The sequence below is a fragment of the Cryptomeria japonica genome, chromosome 10 (genome assembly GCF_030272615.1).
Source record: "Cryptomeria japonica chromosome 10, Sugi_1.0, whole genome shotgun sequence".
NCBI lineage: Eukaryota > Viridiplantae > Streptophyta > Pinopsida > Cupressales > Cupressaceae > Cryptomeria > Cryptomeria japonica.
In genome coordinates, this window is record NC_081414.1 from 482,340,014 (window position 1) to 482,357,215 (window position 17,202).

The 17,202-nt window shown below is 39.0% G+C and overlaps 1 protein-coding gene across 2 annotated transcripts in view; it reads left to right on the top strand.

Annotated features, from left to right (window-relative positions):
• The window catches only part of LOC131039425 (tryptophan synthase alpha chain), a 177,243-nt gene that overhangs the window by 149,745 nt on the left and 10,296 nt on the right, over window positions 1-17,202 (top strand). The window lies entirely within an intron of this gene.

The following is a 17,202-nucleotide window of genomic DNA, read 5'->3' on the forward strand; positions in this document are numbered from 1 at the left end:
CAATAAAGTCCCTTTAATTAAATTAAATGTTTGATAAAAATTTAATGTAACTCTAGTATTTTAATGTTATTTAAAAAATAACTTCTCAAACAACTTATGTCGCCAAGATATCTTCAAATTAAACAATCACCGACTATCAAAAAATAGTGACTCTGCCAATGCCCTAATCGGTGCCTATAATGACACTATAATTAGTAAGTATATATAAATTTTCCGAATACCCTTCAGATAGTGTCAAAGAAATCCATTAAATCCTTTGAGCTCACTGACAACATCGAATACTCCTTTGAATTGGCTGAGACAAACTGTGAAAGTCAGCACTAGTTACAAGAAAACCTGAAAAGGGGACATTACACATTCAACTTACTACTGTGCATTCTCAACAAGTTGTCATTTAAACTATGTCAACTTGCATGCAGTTCATGGTTGTTCACAAGGTTTTACAATCAAACAAGAAGTGATATAGGCATTATACCTTCTATGTGCACCTCCAGACACATCCATGATGACATTAAGTCAATCTCTTGTAAAGGGTAACAACATAATCGAAATTGACATTTAACAACATCATCACTAGATAGTAATCAACTATAACATCTGTTGTCTGAACCGTGTAGTTGGCATAAAATGCCTATTGTTATGTTGATAATATTGGTTATCCGACAATGTATTAATTATTTGTATTAAGTGGGTTGTCACTCTTGAGTAGTTATGTGTCCGTTGGTTGATGACTGTGTTCCTCTCGACAACCATTGGGTCCTTTAAATATGTTGTGTACCTCCAAAGAAGGTATTAGGATAGAGTTGGATCAATTGTAATCCTAGGCCGACCATCTTTGGTTTTCTTCTTTGTAATAATTTTATGTGCGAATAAAGATATATCTTACTCATGTGTCTGGTATGCATTGTCAGATGTAGTATTACTTCCCTATTTAATTATGAGATATAGCTGAAACATTTGGCGTTGTTGTCTTAAAACAAATTTGGTTAGCTTTATATGATTTATGCCCCTGGATCCAAATAAAGGCGACAAGAGGCCACAGGGTGGTCAAGACCAAGTGATCAGGCGATCTTTAAGGATTGTAGAACAAAGAGAACGAAGAAGAAGTTTACGAGAAAAAATTGAGGAAATTTCAGTTGGATAATTAGTCAACCCAGTCATATAGCCAACGTTAGACAAGGAGTACGAAGAGGGAAATCTTGAACTCACAGACGTATTCCGCCGACTATACACCTTAGGAGAACCAAGAGTTGGAGGATTTGAACCGCCAACCCTTAGACGGAGGGAGCACAGGAACGAGTTAGAGCTTGAAAATACTTGGAGTGTTGGGGATGCTAGAGGTGGGCGTGTACAAGACACATGCATGGCCGAGAGTGCTGGGAAAGCACCGGAACATAGTGGTTGAAACAGTCCACCCAAGTCTTGCACACAAGGGAATAAGCAAGCGCGAAAGATGGTGACTCCTCCAACAAGTCCAAATGTGGATCGACAAAAACTGCCGAAGTTCACGGGGAATGGGTTTGAGGATCCTAAACGCCACGACAAGACGTGTGTGATGGTATGGCTAGCAAGTTGTCAAGATGACGAAGACTATTGGTTGAGGTCATTTCTGGCCACGTTATGAGGAATTGCCATTAACGGGTATACAAATTTGGCAAATATACACAAGGAATCATGGGGCAGTTGAGGAAGGCACTCGAGGAGGAATTCAAATTACTAAGGGATGACAACGAGATTGTGGCATAAATGTACAATACCAAGCAGGGCAAAAATGAGAATGTATGAGCTTACAATCGTAGGCTCAAGGAGTTGTTGAGTAAGATGGGGAATCAGCCAGTCGATGGGTTGAAGAAGAGTTGGTTCATCGAGGGATTGATCCCCTCCCTGTGCATGAAGATGAAAATAGTGCCTTTGTTCTCGTACGCTGATTTTACAATTGGGCGATGGACATCGAGAGTGAAAACAAAACATCCTCCCGAGGGAAGAGGAAGATTGACGATGACTAGAGCACCGAAGGTAGCAGCGATGAAGAATCTAAAATGGTTTAGGCTTTTTGACAGGATATGTTGAGAATGATGAAAGAATTGAAGGCTGAGAAAGGAACCAATAAAGAAAGTAATGAACCGTGGTGTATTAAGTGCAAAATTGAGGGGCACCCAAAAGTTAATTTTCCTAAAAAGATGTTTGGGAGATTTGCTAGATGATGGGTCATTCAATAAAGGAGTGTCCATATAATTTGAAGACTAGAAGTACACAAGTACTCTTCACACAGGGAGAGTCTAGCCCATCAAAACCATAGAATGTATCGCCAATCAGTTATGGAAATCAACGAGGGTGAATTCGAATGAAGTACGACTCTAGAGGACATCCCATAATACAGTGCCAACAATGTAGTGAATGGGGAAACTTTGCAAGAGACTGTTAGAATAATAAAGACAACATACAATCATTGTGCAAATGGTGTGGACCGGGGAATCATGAAGATATCGACAACATGAAGCAAAAGGGTATTAATATGCTAGACGTGTCACAACAAGATGAGGCAGTTCTGGCAATCACGAGAGCAAAAATGAAGAAGGCGGTGTAGCTGGACCCTTGTACGGAGAAGGAATGACTTCGAGAAGCCAGAGAAGAAGTCGAACAAGTGGTGATGAAGGAACTATTAACTTCCAATGGAACTGCAAGTACTTCAGTATGGGAATCAGAGAACATAGTTTGGTAGGTGCTACAGTGAACCATACCCATGAAGGTGACAAACCTTCTTCAAACTATGCTGCAACTGGGAGTGGCAATTACCAACACGGGCAGTGATGACATAGTTAGCCAAAAACAATGTAAGCCACAAGAAGAATTGATAGGGAAACCATTACATGAAGGGAATGAAACCAATAATCCTATGTTGATGATAGTGAGCATCAAGAGGAAGTCGATAGTTGTCGAGATGGAAATAATGGGCAAGATGTTAACAAACACCATCGTCGATAGAAGCTCGGGAGTAAACCAACTACCAAAAGATACTTGGAAATGCCTTGGAAGACTAATGTTGTGGCAGCCAACCTTCCACTTGGTAGGTGCCACTAGCATGACATCGAGTCGTTGGGAACATTGATGGCACAAAAAGTAATAATTGGGACGCAACAATTTTTCTTGGACTTCATTGTCATCCCGTTGCAGTAGGTGTACGATGCACTCCTTGGGAGGGGATGGTTGATTATTGCCAAGGCGAATCATAATTGGAAGCGGAACACACTCTCGATCGAGAGTAACGAGAGGAAGTACGTCATCGACCTGAGGAACCAGGCGGTGAATGAAGAACTGACATCCTTCGACTCAAAGTTCAAAGGTGAAGATTTTTGGATGGGGAAGGACAAAAAACAATGGAACCTAATGACAAAGGGGTACTCGAACTGGAAGATTGCTTTGGAGACGACACGAGTTCTTTTAATGGACTATTGCACTTGCAAATGGAGGACTACGAGGTATTCTCGCAAACATGTAATTTTATTGAAGCTACAACTCTTGGTGAAGAGGAAATGATGAAAGTTTGCAGAGTTGTGGATAATACATCTGATAATATGAAGATTAAAATATGTAATATGGAGCATTTGAGGGATTACGAAGGCAAATCCATTTCGTCAGAAATTTAGAGGAAAAGAAAGAGGGAATCAAGAGAGATGGAAAAGGGAGAGGTCATTGTTTAATTCACACTTTCGGCAAAGTTATGTCTGTTTTTGGCAGAAGTAGTGGAAGGCATCCTTGACAACTGTACGAAACTTACTTCAAACCCTCTGAAGTTGTTTTGAAAACAAATGCATTCCTTCACCAGCCCATAAAAAGCAGTGGTGGTAGAAGCATTATTACACCTCGTACGGCCTGAGGTTCTTGGCATATGGTAGAGATAACAACCAACCCGAACGACCTTTTCTCTTACCGTATGACGTGCAACCTTATCACCCCCTATTGCATACAACATTTTTTGTACGACATTTTGTCTCTTGGCCCCATGTACGATGGCTTGAGAACATTTCGTCCCTTGGCCCCATGTACGACAACTTGAGCGCACACATCAACATGTACTTTTGTTGTACGACGTATGACTCTCTTCACAACGATCTTTTGGTTGCTCGTATGGCATACTGAAATGTTGAACTATGTATTGGAACTCATCTTCACTATACGATGCATGGACTACATGACAATATTTGTCTTCATTGTACGGTGTATGGACAGCACGATAGAATTCATTTTTTGCCATACAGTGTATAGACTCTCCCAATCGACAGATGGACCTCGACACCATCCCTGCCGTACGACATACGACATAGACTACTCGTTCAATATTCTTCAACTTTATCGTATAACGTACAGATTAGATGCCTCATACTATACTCTTCATCTTTGTCATACGATGTACAAAAGCCCTTGGTGGCACGCCCATTAATTTTGTTGTACAGTGTACAAAGGATAATTTTGGTTTTGCTGTACGATGTTTGGCAATTCCGCATCAAGCGGCCCATACGGGTAAGGGGTTTGGTACATTGTGTGAGTCAATTGGTAGCAATTACGACATCATAAGGTCAGACCTCTAGGGCTTCCACAGATTCCACATCATAATTTTGACACAAAATCCCTATTTTCTGGCTTCTTCAACATTATTCTTGGCATCTTTAAAAATCAGAAATATGATGTGCACCATGGAGTTTCATGTGGTTCTGAAGGTCTTAATTTGGTGTTGGCGGTAGGGGCCCATTACCCTCTGCCATCCCTGCCCCAAAGTTTGTCCTCATAGTCAAATCAATGTGATCATGCAACCTATCAAATTTCATTACAAGACTAATCAAAATCAGTTAGAGGACCACTTTTTGTCATATACATTCACAATACAGACTAGGGTTTGCAATACCCTTAAAATGACCATGACCTCTAACCATGGAAAAAAAAGGGTTTTTTGTTTTAGCATTGCTAGCAGAGTCATATTGACAAGTGTCTCAGCATTACCCAGATTACTCAATACAACAGCCATTGAACCTAAGCTATTCTTTATGTAACAAGAATATTTTCAATAGTAAAACAGGGAGGAGTTTGCACTGACCCGTGAATGCTCAACTCTCAATCAACTAACCGAAAACTTATGGCCTCTCTCTCGAAGTAATAACCAGAAAGACAATACCAAAAGGCCTTCCAAGACCAGCAAAAATATCATGAAAAACTGTCCTATAAGAATTATGAAAATAAATGAATTCCATAACTCCTCTCTCCATAAAACTCTCCCTACTGACTGCTCCACTATCAGAGCACTTAACCGAACTGAAAGAGAAAAAATGGACATGCCTTTGATCTACTAGAAGTCCATCAGAGCTTCACTATAGGCTAGCGGCCATGCCCATCAAAATGATTTCCAAACAAAAATAATAAAATCAATACTGTATTTGCGCCCTAACTTTTTTACTAACTCATGATTCTGGTGCAAGTTAAGTGTGGTTAGGGCTGCACCACCAAGCATCATTTAATTCATCTTATTCCAAGAGACAAACCATAAAGGGTTATGCCGAAAGATTTAATTTCAAGCTTTTAAGTTCCTCATGGTGCAGCCCATGGTGGCTACAACAAAATTCAAACATTTATTTGATTCACCTTTTAACCTCTTTAGTATGACTTTATCTTTGAATGATCATGCCAAAATATAACAAGTGAAGATGATTAGGTCCCTCTTCAAAAATCCCAACCTACATGAACCAAATACCAAAAATTTTGGGCAGAAATATAGAAACATAAAAAGATTTTACACACAATAATAGGCTTCCATTTCATTGTCTTATTCAAATAAGAGATACATACATATATAGGAGTTGTATTTTCCAATGTTCCACAGCTGTTGGGAATGGGGGGACGAGGGGATGGGTTTCCGGGACAAAGGGCCTAAGTTTGGGGACGACTAGGGGGAGGAGGGGGGGGGTTGGGGTTGGTGGTGGTGATATACATATAGTACTTTGAAAAACTAGATGTGAAAAGATGTATAACAGTATAAGAATTACATTTCAAATGAAACTATGGAAAATTAGTAAAATTTGAAATACTAAATACGAAGATTTCTTGAATGCTAAATAAAATTGTCAAATTGGAGATTTCTATTATATCGAAAATATGAATATCTGATATCATAAAGATGATTACATCATTACAATGAGTAGCAATAGCATTACAATTACTAGGATGATATCAAAATAAGACTTAAGTACAAATATCAAAATGTCAAAATTTAGTGAAGGGAGGTTTCTAATCATCTGCAACTCCTCATCATTGGAACTGTTGGACTCCTCATGGTCAAGATCCCTCAAACAAACACGCACCAACCCTTCATCTGAAGTGGTAGCATCCTCATCAACCTGCGATGGCTCCTCTGGCTCTACATCCCCATTGTGTTGCTGGACTCTCTTTGTACACAAGTGTCTTGCAGTCAATGAGACGCAAAGCACTATTTACAACCACAAGCTTCTTTACTCGTTTAGAGGTAAGTCTGTTCCTCTTAAGAGAGTGGATGAAGCTATATGTAGATCAGTTCCTCTCAGCAGTTGAAGAACTAGAAACCTGGGATAGCATACAGATTACTAGAGTGGTAGTCAAAGATGTCTGTCTATGACAATTCCACCACAAAAGTGGGTCCTCCTATGCCATAGTTTCTATATCTATCTTATCTACATTTGAATACCCCCTAAGAGTGGCAAATTTTGTCCACTTAGTGTGAATTATGCCGGCATCTCTAGAATCATACATCCTCTCTATGCACCTAAATGACCCTGCCTTCACCTCATCATCCTGATTCGGTGTAACTGTATTGGGCCTAGCCTTATACCACTTACGATTCAAGGCATAGGCAGTCATATGCAAGGTAGTGTTGATCTTGTCCCATCTACGCTAAATGATTGGCTGAATGTGCTCATTGTAGACTGGTAAAGTTGGGTCCTTCACTCACACATCAGCCCTCATCTAGTCAAGTATAGAATCAATGAACTCATACACCTCTCCAAGGTTAGGTGCATCCCCATCCCCATATCTGATGAACTGGAAAACTGGAGCAATGATGGAGACTATGTATTTTGCATCAATCCAAAACACATCACTTTTCACTATCTCCTTCACCCTTTTCCCTTGCTCTATCTTGGCCTTGACCCACGTATTTCGCTTTGCTGTTATAACCATGAGTTGCAGTGCCTCTTGCAACTCAATCATTGTCTCCAAGAGGATGAAATAGGATGCATGTCTGGTCTCAACACATGGGTTGCACCTGTCAGTACTTGGACCATATTTTGTGGCCCAACCTCCTCAATAGCCTCCTCGAGGACCTCAAACTGAAAATCAGCATCTTTGCAATGCCCTGCACAATCAACTGCTCTGAGAAAGTATGGGCCCTCTGCATATGTAACCATGATGTTGATGAGTGAACAATGGCTAATGTCTGTCCACCCATCCATAATTATGTTGTATCCAGAGGCCACCCAACGTGCCTTAATCTTCTCCATCAAAACATTGATCTTGGAATAGTTCTTATCCAAGATCGTGGTCCTCAATTTGGTCTCACCTAGTGGCACATATGATGGTCCTCCCTTCGCCACCATCGACATCTCCTTATAATAAAGAGACCGAGCTACATGAAATGGGATGCCATTGGCAAAGGTGAACTTGCCAATGGCATCATCTATATCATCCTTCAACTGCACATTGAACAAATCAGCAATGGGGTTACTTTGCAACTTGCATTTCACTGTCCCCTTAACCTCTCCTTATTGGGCCATGGCACTAGAAGTGGAAGTGGATGAAGGTCTAGACATCACTCCTCTCGTCTGCAATGTATGAGAAGAAGTATGTTGCACTTGTTGGCTTTGCTGAAGTGTTGCCCTACTAGACAAAGTAGTAGGGATTGCAATTGCACTGTCATTAGGAACGCCCCAAAGCTTGTTGATCTCAATATCAAAGTTTTAAAATACTTTGACTGACTTCATTTCATTGAAAACCAATATTTATACAATGACAAAGAAGACAACCCGTGTAACATCCAATAATGACGGGTTCAACAAATAATTAACAAATTCCTAAATAAGCTATCAGGCAACAACAGACTTCAAACAAACTAATAGTCATCAAAACAATCTATCTACGCGGACACAATGATGGATTATCCAACATTCCTCCCTTATTACATCATTTCTTTAAAGTACTAATAACAAAATCCTGGAAACTTTCAAACTTCACACGTGCAAGAGGCTTGGTGAAGATATCAACATGTTGTTCCTGTGTTGAGCAGAATTGAAGTTGAATGTTGTTTTGTTGAACATGTTCTCGTATGAAGTGACAGTTAACTTCAATATGCTTGGTCCGTTTTGAAACACTGGATTACGAACAAGCTTGAGAACACTTAGATTATCACAATAGAGGAGAGTAGGCTGATTTTGAGGTAAGCCCAATCCTTCCAATATGCGACGTAGCCAAACTGCTTCACAAACTGCGGCACTTGCTGCACGATATTCTGCCTCTGTTGAGGAACGAGCAACTGTACCTTGCTTCTTACTTCCCCAAGAAATAGGTCCTGAATCGAGGAAGAAAACAAATCCAGATGTGGATTTCCTATCATCAACTGAACCTGCATAGTCTGCATCTGCGTACTTGTAATGTCCCTACTAGTTAGAGATCATTGTCCTACAAAACAGATAGTTAGAACACAAAAAATATAGTCATATTTAATCTCATTTGCAATTAAAGTTCAATTACTTAATTACACTAATCTCAATTCTTAAAAAGGATACGTGTGCAGCACTGGGACATGTCCTTAGGCGGTTGTGAAGCTCGCCTTCTTGGAACCCATCTTGGTTCCAAGTCATCCAGGAAATCGAAGGTTAATTCGATTCCTGTCTTGGATGTAATTTCTTACACCCAAGCCATCCAGGAAATCGAAGGTTAATTCGATTCCTGTCTTGGATGTAACTTCTTACACCCAAGCCATCCAGGAAATCGAAGGTTAATTCGATTCCTGTCTTGGGTGTAACTTCTTACACCCAAGCCATCTAGGAAATCGAAGGTTAATTCGATTCCTGTCTTGGGTGTAACTTCTTATACCCAAGCCATCCAGGAAATCGAAGGTTAATTCGATTCCTGTCTTGGGTGTAATTTCTTACACCCAAGCCATCCAAGGAAGACCATATGTGAATTCCTTGCCTTGGATGATGCATCCCATCATCCAAGTCCTCAGAGGGGACCGGCCAGATCCGTCTCTTCTTGGATGAACTTAGTCAACCAAGCCATATATATGCATATAGATATTCAGTATATATACTACCCTAGGGATTATCATAATCCCTCCTTTAGACTAAGGGAGTTTCCCCCCTATAGCCTCCATCATGTAATCATATTTATAATACATTTTTGCATTATACTACTATTTTCCATTCCACAATCCACATTTACATATTCCTGATTTACATGTATTTCCTAACATATATTCATAAAAATGTTCATTATCCAATATTCACATTTATTTCTTAACATATATTCCTACTATTCATTGATATGTATTAATTACTTATGTTCATACATATTCATTAACATCTAAGAACCTTACTTAACATATGTATTCAGATGTTCATTATTTATATTCATTAGTATATATATTAAACTATTCATTATATTCATTAATATATATATTAAAATATTATTACTTATATCTATTTACACCTACATTCTGTACATCTTACCCTACTAAACAATTAATCTTGTTCTGATTCATTTATAAATCATTTACGTATTTATTAATTACTAGTTATATGAATTATTACTAATCTCTAAAAGTATTGTATTAATAGTAATTATGATATTAATATTTATTATTATCAATATCCATATTTACAATATTTATATTATTCCTTATTCTGATATATATATATATATATATATAACTTATTATATAAATTATTAACGTCCCACTACCTAAAAACATTAGTTGTTATAATTTTGGTTGTAGGAGCTTAACACCACCACTGCCTAATGTAATTAGTTATTATAATTCTGTCTGTAAGAGCAGACAGACCTGACATGTGTCAGATCTGGTCTGCCACAATAAAGAAATTAAATGACTGTCATACGTATTGCAGTCTACCTAAATCTTATTATTAAATTTTGCATAATATCATTTTAAACTTCATATATCAGCCTATGTATTAAGCACCTCCTTTTTTTCCCTTTCTATATTTCTTTTTCCTCCTTATATCTTTGCAATTAGATTGGATGCCTCCAAGAGACATGTCCGATGTCTCTTCCTAAACTCATCTTGTATTGCTCCAAAATTAATCGATTGTAATTGCTTAATCAGTCATCAATATCCTTATTGATATTAACATGATCGCTTGTGTTATTCATTGGAAACTATACCGTAGCGGTGTCTTAAGAGGAAAATATTCAATGAACTTCCTTAGAGAAGAATCGGCTCCTTAATCTTTGATGTCATTTATGCCATCCGTATTAACCTTCCATGATGCCCATAAATAATAAATGGTATGCTTGCATCCTATCTGAAATGTATAAACTATTGATTGTTTATACTTCAAGTCTTAATCGAGTCTTTGACCAATGATTGGGCTAGTGAAAATATCGTATATCCAAAACTAGACGATTCTTCCTTTGACGATCAAGGTAAACTTATGTGGTAGAATCATTACGACACTTGAATGATGTGATAGTATTTCATTAAAACATTTTATGAATATCATTGATTAACAAATATTAATTAATTAATAATAATTGTTATATTTATTTTATTATATCATTTGTATATAATGAATAAATTAAAATATTAAATTAATAAACAATTAACAATATTTTAATTGCTATATTTAGGTCATATTTCTTGGCTAGGAAAAATGTGATGATTAAGGATGGGGCATGGCATAGAAAGAATACACCTCCATTTGTGCTCTTTGTAATGTGCACCTTCATAAGTAATATTTAATTAATGAATTTTAATTAATCAGTCATTAGTATTATTATATTAATTAATAATAATAATTTCTTCATTTAGGGTCTCTCTCTTTCTCTCCTTATATATATAACGATCCAGGAGGGGACATGACAATCCGCCCTTCTCAAAATTGCTTGTCCTCAAGCAATTGACAATTTTCTCAAACTGAGTTATCTCCCAATATGAATCAAAAACACGGAGCATACACATAAAAAACATGAAGCATAGACATGGATAATTTCAAACACGAAGCATACACGTGAATACACGCATCGTCATATTTTTCTTATTGACTAGAGTGATTCATCTTTACCCTACGGGATGGTAGGATCATAGCTCTGATACCACTGTAATGTCCCTACTAGTTAGAGATCATTGTCCTACAAAACAGATTGTTAGAACACAAAAAATATATACATATTTAATCTCATTTGCAATTAAATTTCAATTACTTAATTACACTAATCTCAATTCTCAAAAAGGATATGTGTGCAGCACTAGGACATGTCCTTAGGCGGTTGTGAAGCTCGCCTTCTTGGAACCCATCTTCGTTCCAAGCCCTCCAGGAAATCGAAGGTTAATTCGATTCCTGTCTTGGATGTAATTTCTTACACCCAAGCCAACCAGGAAATCAAAGGTTAGTTGGATTCCTATCTTGGATGTAACTTCTTACACCCAAGCCATCCAGGAAATCGAAGGTTAATTCGATTCCTGTCTTGGGTGTAACTTCTTATATTCTAGACCATGATCCATTGTACCATGTATGTACCTCAAGACCCTTTTTGCTGCTAGCCAATGAGATGTCTTTGGTTCTTGCATGAATCATGAAAGATAATTAACAGCAAAACTGATATCTGATCTAGTATATGTCAGGTAAATCAAACCTCCAATCATTTGTCGATAGAGAGTTGCATTCACCTGAGAAGATGTATCATATGTGGATAGCTGCAAACCTGATTCCATAGTTGTAGACATGGGTTTGGAATCCATCATTCTCAATTTCTCAAGCAGGGTCTTGGCATATTTTCTCTGTGACACAAAGATATGGTGATGTGTTTGCCATACCTCTAGGCCAAGACAATAATGCAGTAGCCCGAGATCTCTCATATCAAAAGCCTCTTGAGATCATTTTCGGTTGACTCAACCATTTCTTCTGAGCTACTCGTGATGACTAAGTCATCAACATATACATTAATGATCACAATAACCCCCCCTTGATCCTTGAGGTAGACATTTGGATCATATGGATGCCTAGTGAAACCATGTTTTAACAAATGCTCATCAATTTTGATATACTAGGCTCTAGGAGCTTGTTTGAGACCATATAGAGACTTAATAAGCTTGCACACCTTTTCCTCTTTACTAGGTGCAACATATCCCTTTGGTTGGGTCATGTAGACCTCTTCTTTAAGGTCTCCATTAAGAAAGGCACTTTTTACATCCATTTGGTACAATTTCCATCCAAATTGGGCAGCTAAAGCAAAAATCATTCTAATGGTTTTTATTTTTGTAGTGGGAGCAAATGTTTCCTCATAGTCTATACCTTCTTTCTGGGCATAGGCCTTGGCTACAAGTCTAGCCTTATGTTTATCTATACTACCATATGCTTTATACTTAGTTTTAAAAATCCATTTACAACCAATTGCTTTCTTACCAGGTGGTAGATCAACAAGCTCCCAAGCATTGTTTTTCATTAGAGATTGATACTCTGCATTCATAGCCTCTTTCCAAAGCTTTGATTCTAGTGCTACCTGAACATTAGATGGCTCAAAATTTTCAACAAGTGAAGTCATTAGTGCAAAGTTTACCTCATTGCGAGCCATACTGCGAGTCCTCGAACCTGATGTTGAAGTATCTGGGACTCCATCCAACTTTGCATCTCGAATGGTACTAGTATACCACTTCGGTAAGGGTTTTGTGACACTAGTGGGTGTTAATTTACTGTCAACATGCCCATCATCTTTCCCATCCTTGTTGAATATAGGAGCACTATCAGGAGTAGGCAATGACGTGGGAGGAGAAATTGACTCACTCTTATGAAATATTACATCCCTACTAATGTATATTTTCCTTGTGTTAGGATCCATAAGGCGATATGCCTTAGACTCACTACTATAACCAAGAAGAATACATTTCATGGATTTTTCATCAAGCTTCTTTCTTTTTTGTTTAGGAATGTGCATATAAGCAGTGCATCCAAACACACGAAGATGTGAAATAAAAGGTTTTACCCCTGTCCATGCTTCTTCTGAGTGATGCCATCAAGGGATTGAGTTGGAGCACGATTTAGAAGATAAATTGCAATGTGTACAGCTTCAGTCCAATATTCATGCTCTAGTTGCGAATCTTTCAACATACTGCAAGCAAAAGAGGGGGTCCTGTTGTGACCTTTTTCACACATCGCCCCATTGCAAATGGGGACCCTCTCTTTTCCTGCTTTCTAGGATTTTGTTAGTGTCCTGTGACCTTTTGCTGCAGTTTCACCAAGCCTTGTCCAGTTCAGAGCGTTTCAGGCCCTGACGATTGAAAGTTAGTTTTTGCAAGTTATGTGATTCCGAAGTGTGAACACCACCAGAGTGCTTAGAGAGGCCAAAGGACGAAGATCGCAATTGATTTGGATGAATTTGGACAACTTTCTATTTTTAGAAAGTTTGTTTTTTTGCTTTTTCCTATTTTTTAGGAAGTTTCGTTTTTGGCATTTTCAGCCCGATCCCCGGTATGGCTATTTTTAGAAAGTTTTTCCTATTTTTTAGGGATGTATTCTTTTTGCTTTTTCGGGATGCAAACCTAGGGTTTACACTTGTACCACTGACTAGCTTCGATCGGAACTCGAAAATTCCAAGTTCTGACCTAAAAAAGCTAAATCCCTAGATTTTAGGCTTTTTGCTTTTTCGGGGTGCAAACCTAGGGTTTACACTTGTACCACTGACTAGCTTCGATCGGAACTCGAAAATTCCAAGTTTTGACCTAAAAAAGCTAAATCCCTAGATTTTAGGCTTTTTGCTTTTTCGGGATGCAAACCTAGGGTTTACACTTGTACCACTGACCAGCTTCAACCGAAACTCGAAAATTCCAAGTTTTGACCTAAAAAAGCTAAATCCCTAGATTTTAGGCTTTTTTGCTTTTTCGGGATGCAAACCTAGGGTTTACACTTGTACCACTGACCAACTTCGATCGGAACTTGAAAATTCCAAGTTTTGACCTAAAAAGCTAAGTTCCTATATTTTAGGGGGTCATGGCACCTTCAAAGGATAATCAGCTCAAAAAATCATCTTGATCCTCAAATGTCTTGAAATTTGGCTAAGTCTGGAATGTCATCCTGATCCTGAAATTTGACTAAGTCTGGAAAATTGGAGAATCCTCCAAAAACTAGATTTTGCATTATTAGTCCTAGAGGCCCGAAACCACTCTCAAACATCCTGACAATATATATGAAATATAACTTAAAGTATAAGTGGTATATTTCATATATAGTCCGCCCTCTTGAGAGCCTCCAAAAGTCTGCCTTGAAGAGTAAAGGTCTAGAAGTCCGCCCATGGTGGAGATGTCTAAAAGTCCGCCATGTTGGGGACACCACCAAAGTCCGCCCAAGATGAGACACCACCAAAGTCCGCCCAAGGTGGAAAGCGCCTCAAAGTCCGCCCAAGGTGGAGAGCGCCTCAAAGTCCACCCAAGCATGTGGGAGCACTCTTCAAAGTCCGCCCAAGCATGTGGAGAGCGCCTCAAAGTCCGCCCAAGCATGTGGAGAGCGCCTCAAAGTCCGCCCAAGGTGGGAGCACTCTTTAAAGTCCGCCCAAGCATGCCAAGTGATGGGGAAGCCTTGTCCAAAGTCCGCCCAAGAAGAGAGGTCATGTGGGAGCTAACTTCAAAGTCCGCCATGCCTTAGGAGAGTCATGAGGAGGGACCTTCAAAGTCCGCCCGATGCCTTAGTCAAATTTACACCTTGATGGAGGCCATGAAGGAACACTCACCAAAGTCCGCCCAAGAAGAGAGGTCATGTGGGAGCTAACTTCAAAGTCCGCCCCATGCCTTAGTCAAATTTACACCTTGATGGAGGCCATGAAGGAACACTCACCAAAGTCCGCCCAAGAAGAGAGGTCATGTGGGAGCTAACTTCAAAGTCCGCCCCATGCCTTAGTCAAATTTACACCTTGATGGAGGCCATGAAGGAACACTCACCAAAGTCCGCCAAGGCTAGAGAGGTCATGGGGGAGCTAACACCAAAGTCCGCCCAAGGTGGAGAGCCCTCCAAAGTCCACCCAAGGGGAGGTTGCTTGAAGTTCGCTTAGGGGATGGGTTTGAAGTCCGCCAAGGTGGGAGCCTAGCCTAAAGTCCGCCAAGGTGGAGAGCCCTCCAAAGTCCGCCAAGGTTGGGAGGCTAAGGAGGAGGAGTGATAGAAGTCCGCCCAAGTTGGAGCCGCCACCAAAGTCCGCCCAAGATGAAGGTCATGTAGGAGCTCTCTCCCAAGTCCGCCAAAGTAAGAGAGCAAGGTAGGAGGTGCCAAGTTTAAAGTCCGCCAAGGGTAAAGAGAGCTAAGAGGAGGGACCTTTAAAGTCCACCCCATGCCTTAGCCAAAATTCCGCCTTGATGGAGAGCCATGAGGAGAGACCTTCAAAGTCCGCCCCATGCCTTAGCCAAAATTTCACCATGTAGGAGCAAAGGCTAAAGTCCGCCCCATGCCTTAGCCAAAAATTTCGCCTTGAAGAGAGCCATGAGGAAAGGTCTCCAAAGTCCGCCATACCTTGGAGAAGATGGAGATGAATTTCAAAAGTCCACCTACGCATTGAAAGTCAAACAAAATCAACAAGATGCCAATGATGTCACAAAATCCACTGAGATTTCAAAATTAAATCCAAAATGAAGAAAATCTCTAAAGATTATTAAAAATCCTCGAAATAAATCCAAAATAGAAAGTTTACAAAAGGAGAATATTGGAAGATTGATAAGGATTACGAACTTAAATCCAAAATGGAAAGTTTTTTTTAAAGAGAATATTGGAAGATTAATAAATATTTCGAACTTATAGCCAAATTGGAAACTTTTGGAAGATATTTTCTTCGAATTTGGAAACATGACAACACTTTCCAAAAGAATGAAGTTAAAATTGGAAACATGATTTGGAAGATTTTAAGGGTTTCTGATTGAGGATTTAACTTTATTTACAAATACTTCGTTGTAAACTTCATTTCTACACCAAGAAGTTCGAAAATATTAAGGAGAGCATAGTAAAATACTTTCAGTTTGGAGTTCATCTGGAGAAAGTTTTGGATATTGCTGGAAGTTGGATAAACTTTTTTGACAAAAGTTTCACAGATTTTTGGAGAAAGACAACCAGTATAAGGACAAATTATTGAATCTCTCCTGAATTTTTGAGTATTTTTGAAGGTGAAATTAAATTCATGATGCAGATTTATGTATTTTCTGAGTTTTTCCAGAGTTTGAGAAATGATTTTTAGTGAATTTGTTCGAATTTCTAAGGGAGAAAAATCATTTTTTTGGCTAAGTACAAGAAATTTTCGGAGTTATAACACTTGGTGTTGGATTGTGATCACAGTTATCTTGAAGGTTGGAGAATTTACATGTGAAAATCCGATTCTCATGGCTAAGTATGAAAATGAAGTGAAATTTTCCAAACACTTAGCCGTTCGCATCCTCGATTTTCTTCAATCCAAGTTAGATTTCTAACTTTTCTTCTTTGGTTTTACAGGTCGCAGGAGGAAATAGAAGCGAGATCATCATAGAGATCGCAGTTGGAGTTTCAAGCCAAACGAAAGATTGAGGACAAGTTCACAGGCAAGGGTCATCCGAGCATGAAGATAGCCAAAATTTGGCTAAGTATGGGAAATGTTTCACAAAGAAAATTCCAATTTCCTCAATCATGATGAAGGCATGTTAGGGTATCGAGAAGAAGGACATGATCATAGCGAATGCCTGAATAGCTTGATCCCATCAATTCATATTTGCAAGGGGTTACCCAGAGCTTTTTAACCCTCCTCCCACACAACATAAATTGGCAGCTGAAGGCAAGATCGTCACAGAAAACACAAATGGAGTTTCGAGCCAAATTCAGAATTGAAGACAGGACCACGAGCAAGGTTCGTCCGAGTATAGAGAGGGCCAAAATTTGGCTAAGTATGAGAAAAACTTCACGAGGGGATTTGTTCTCCAAATTCGAGGCACTTGAAAGAATCTCAAGG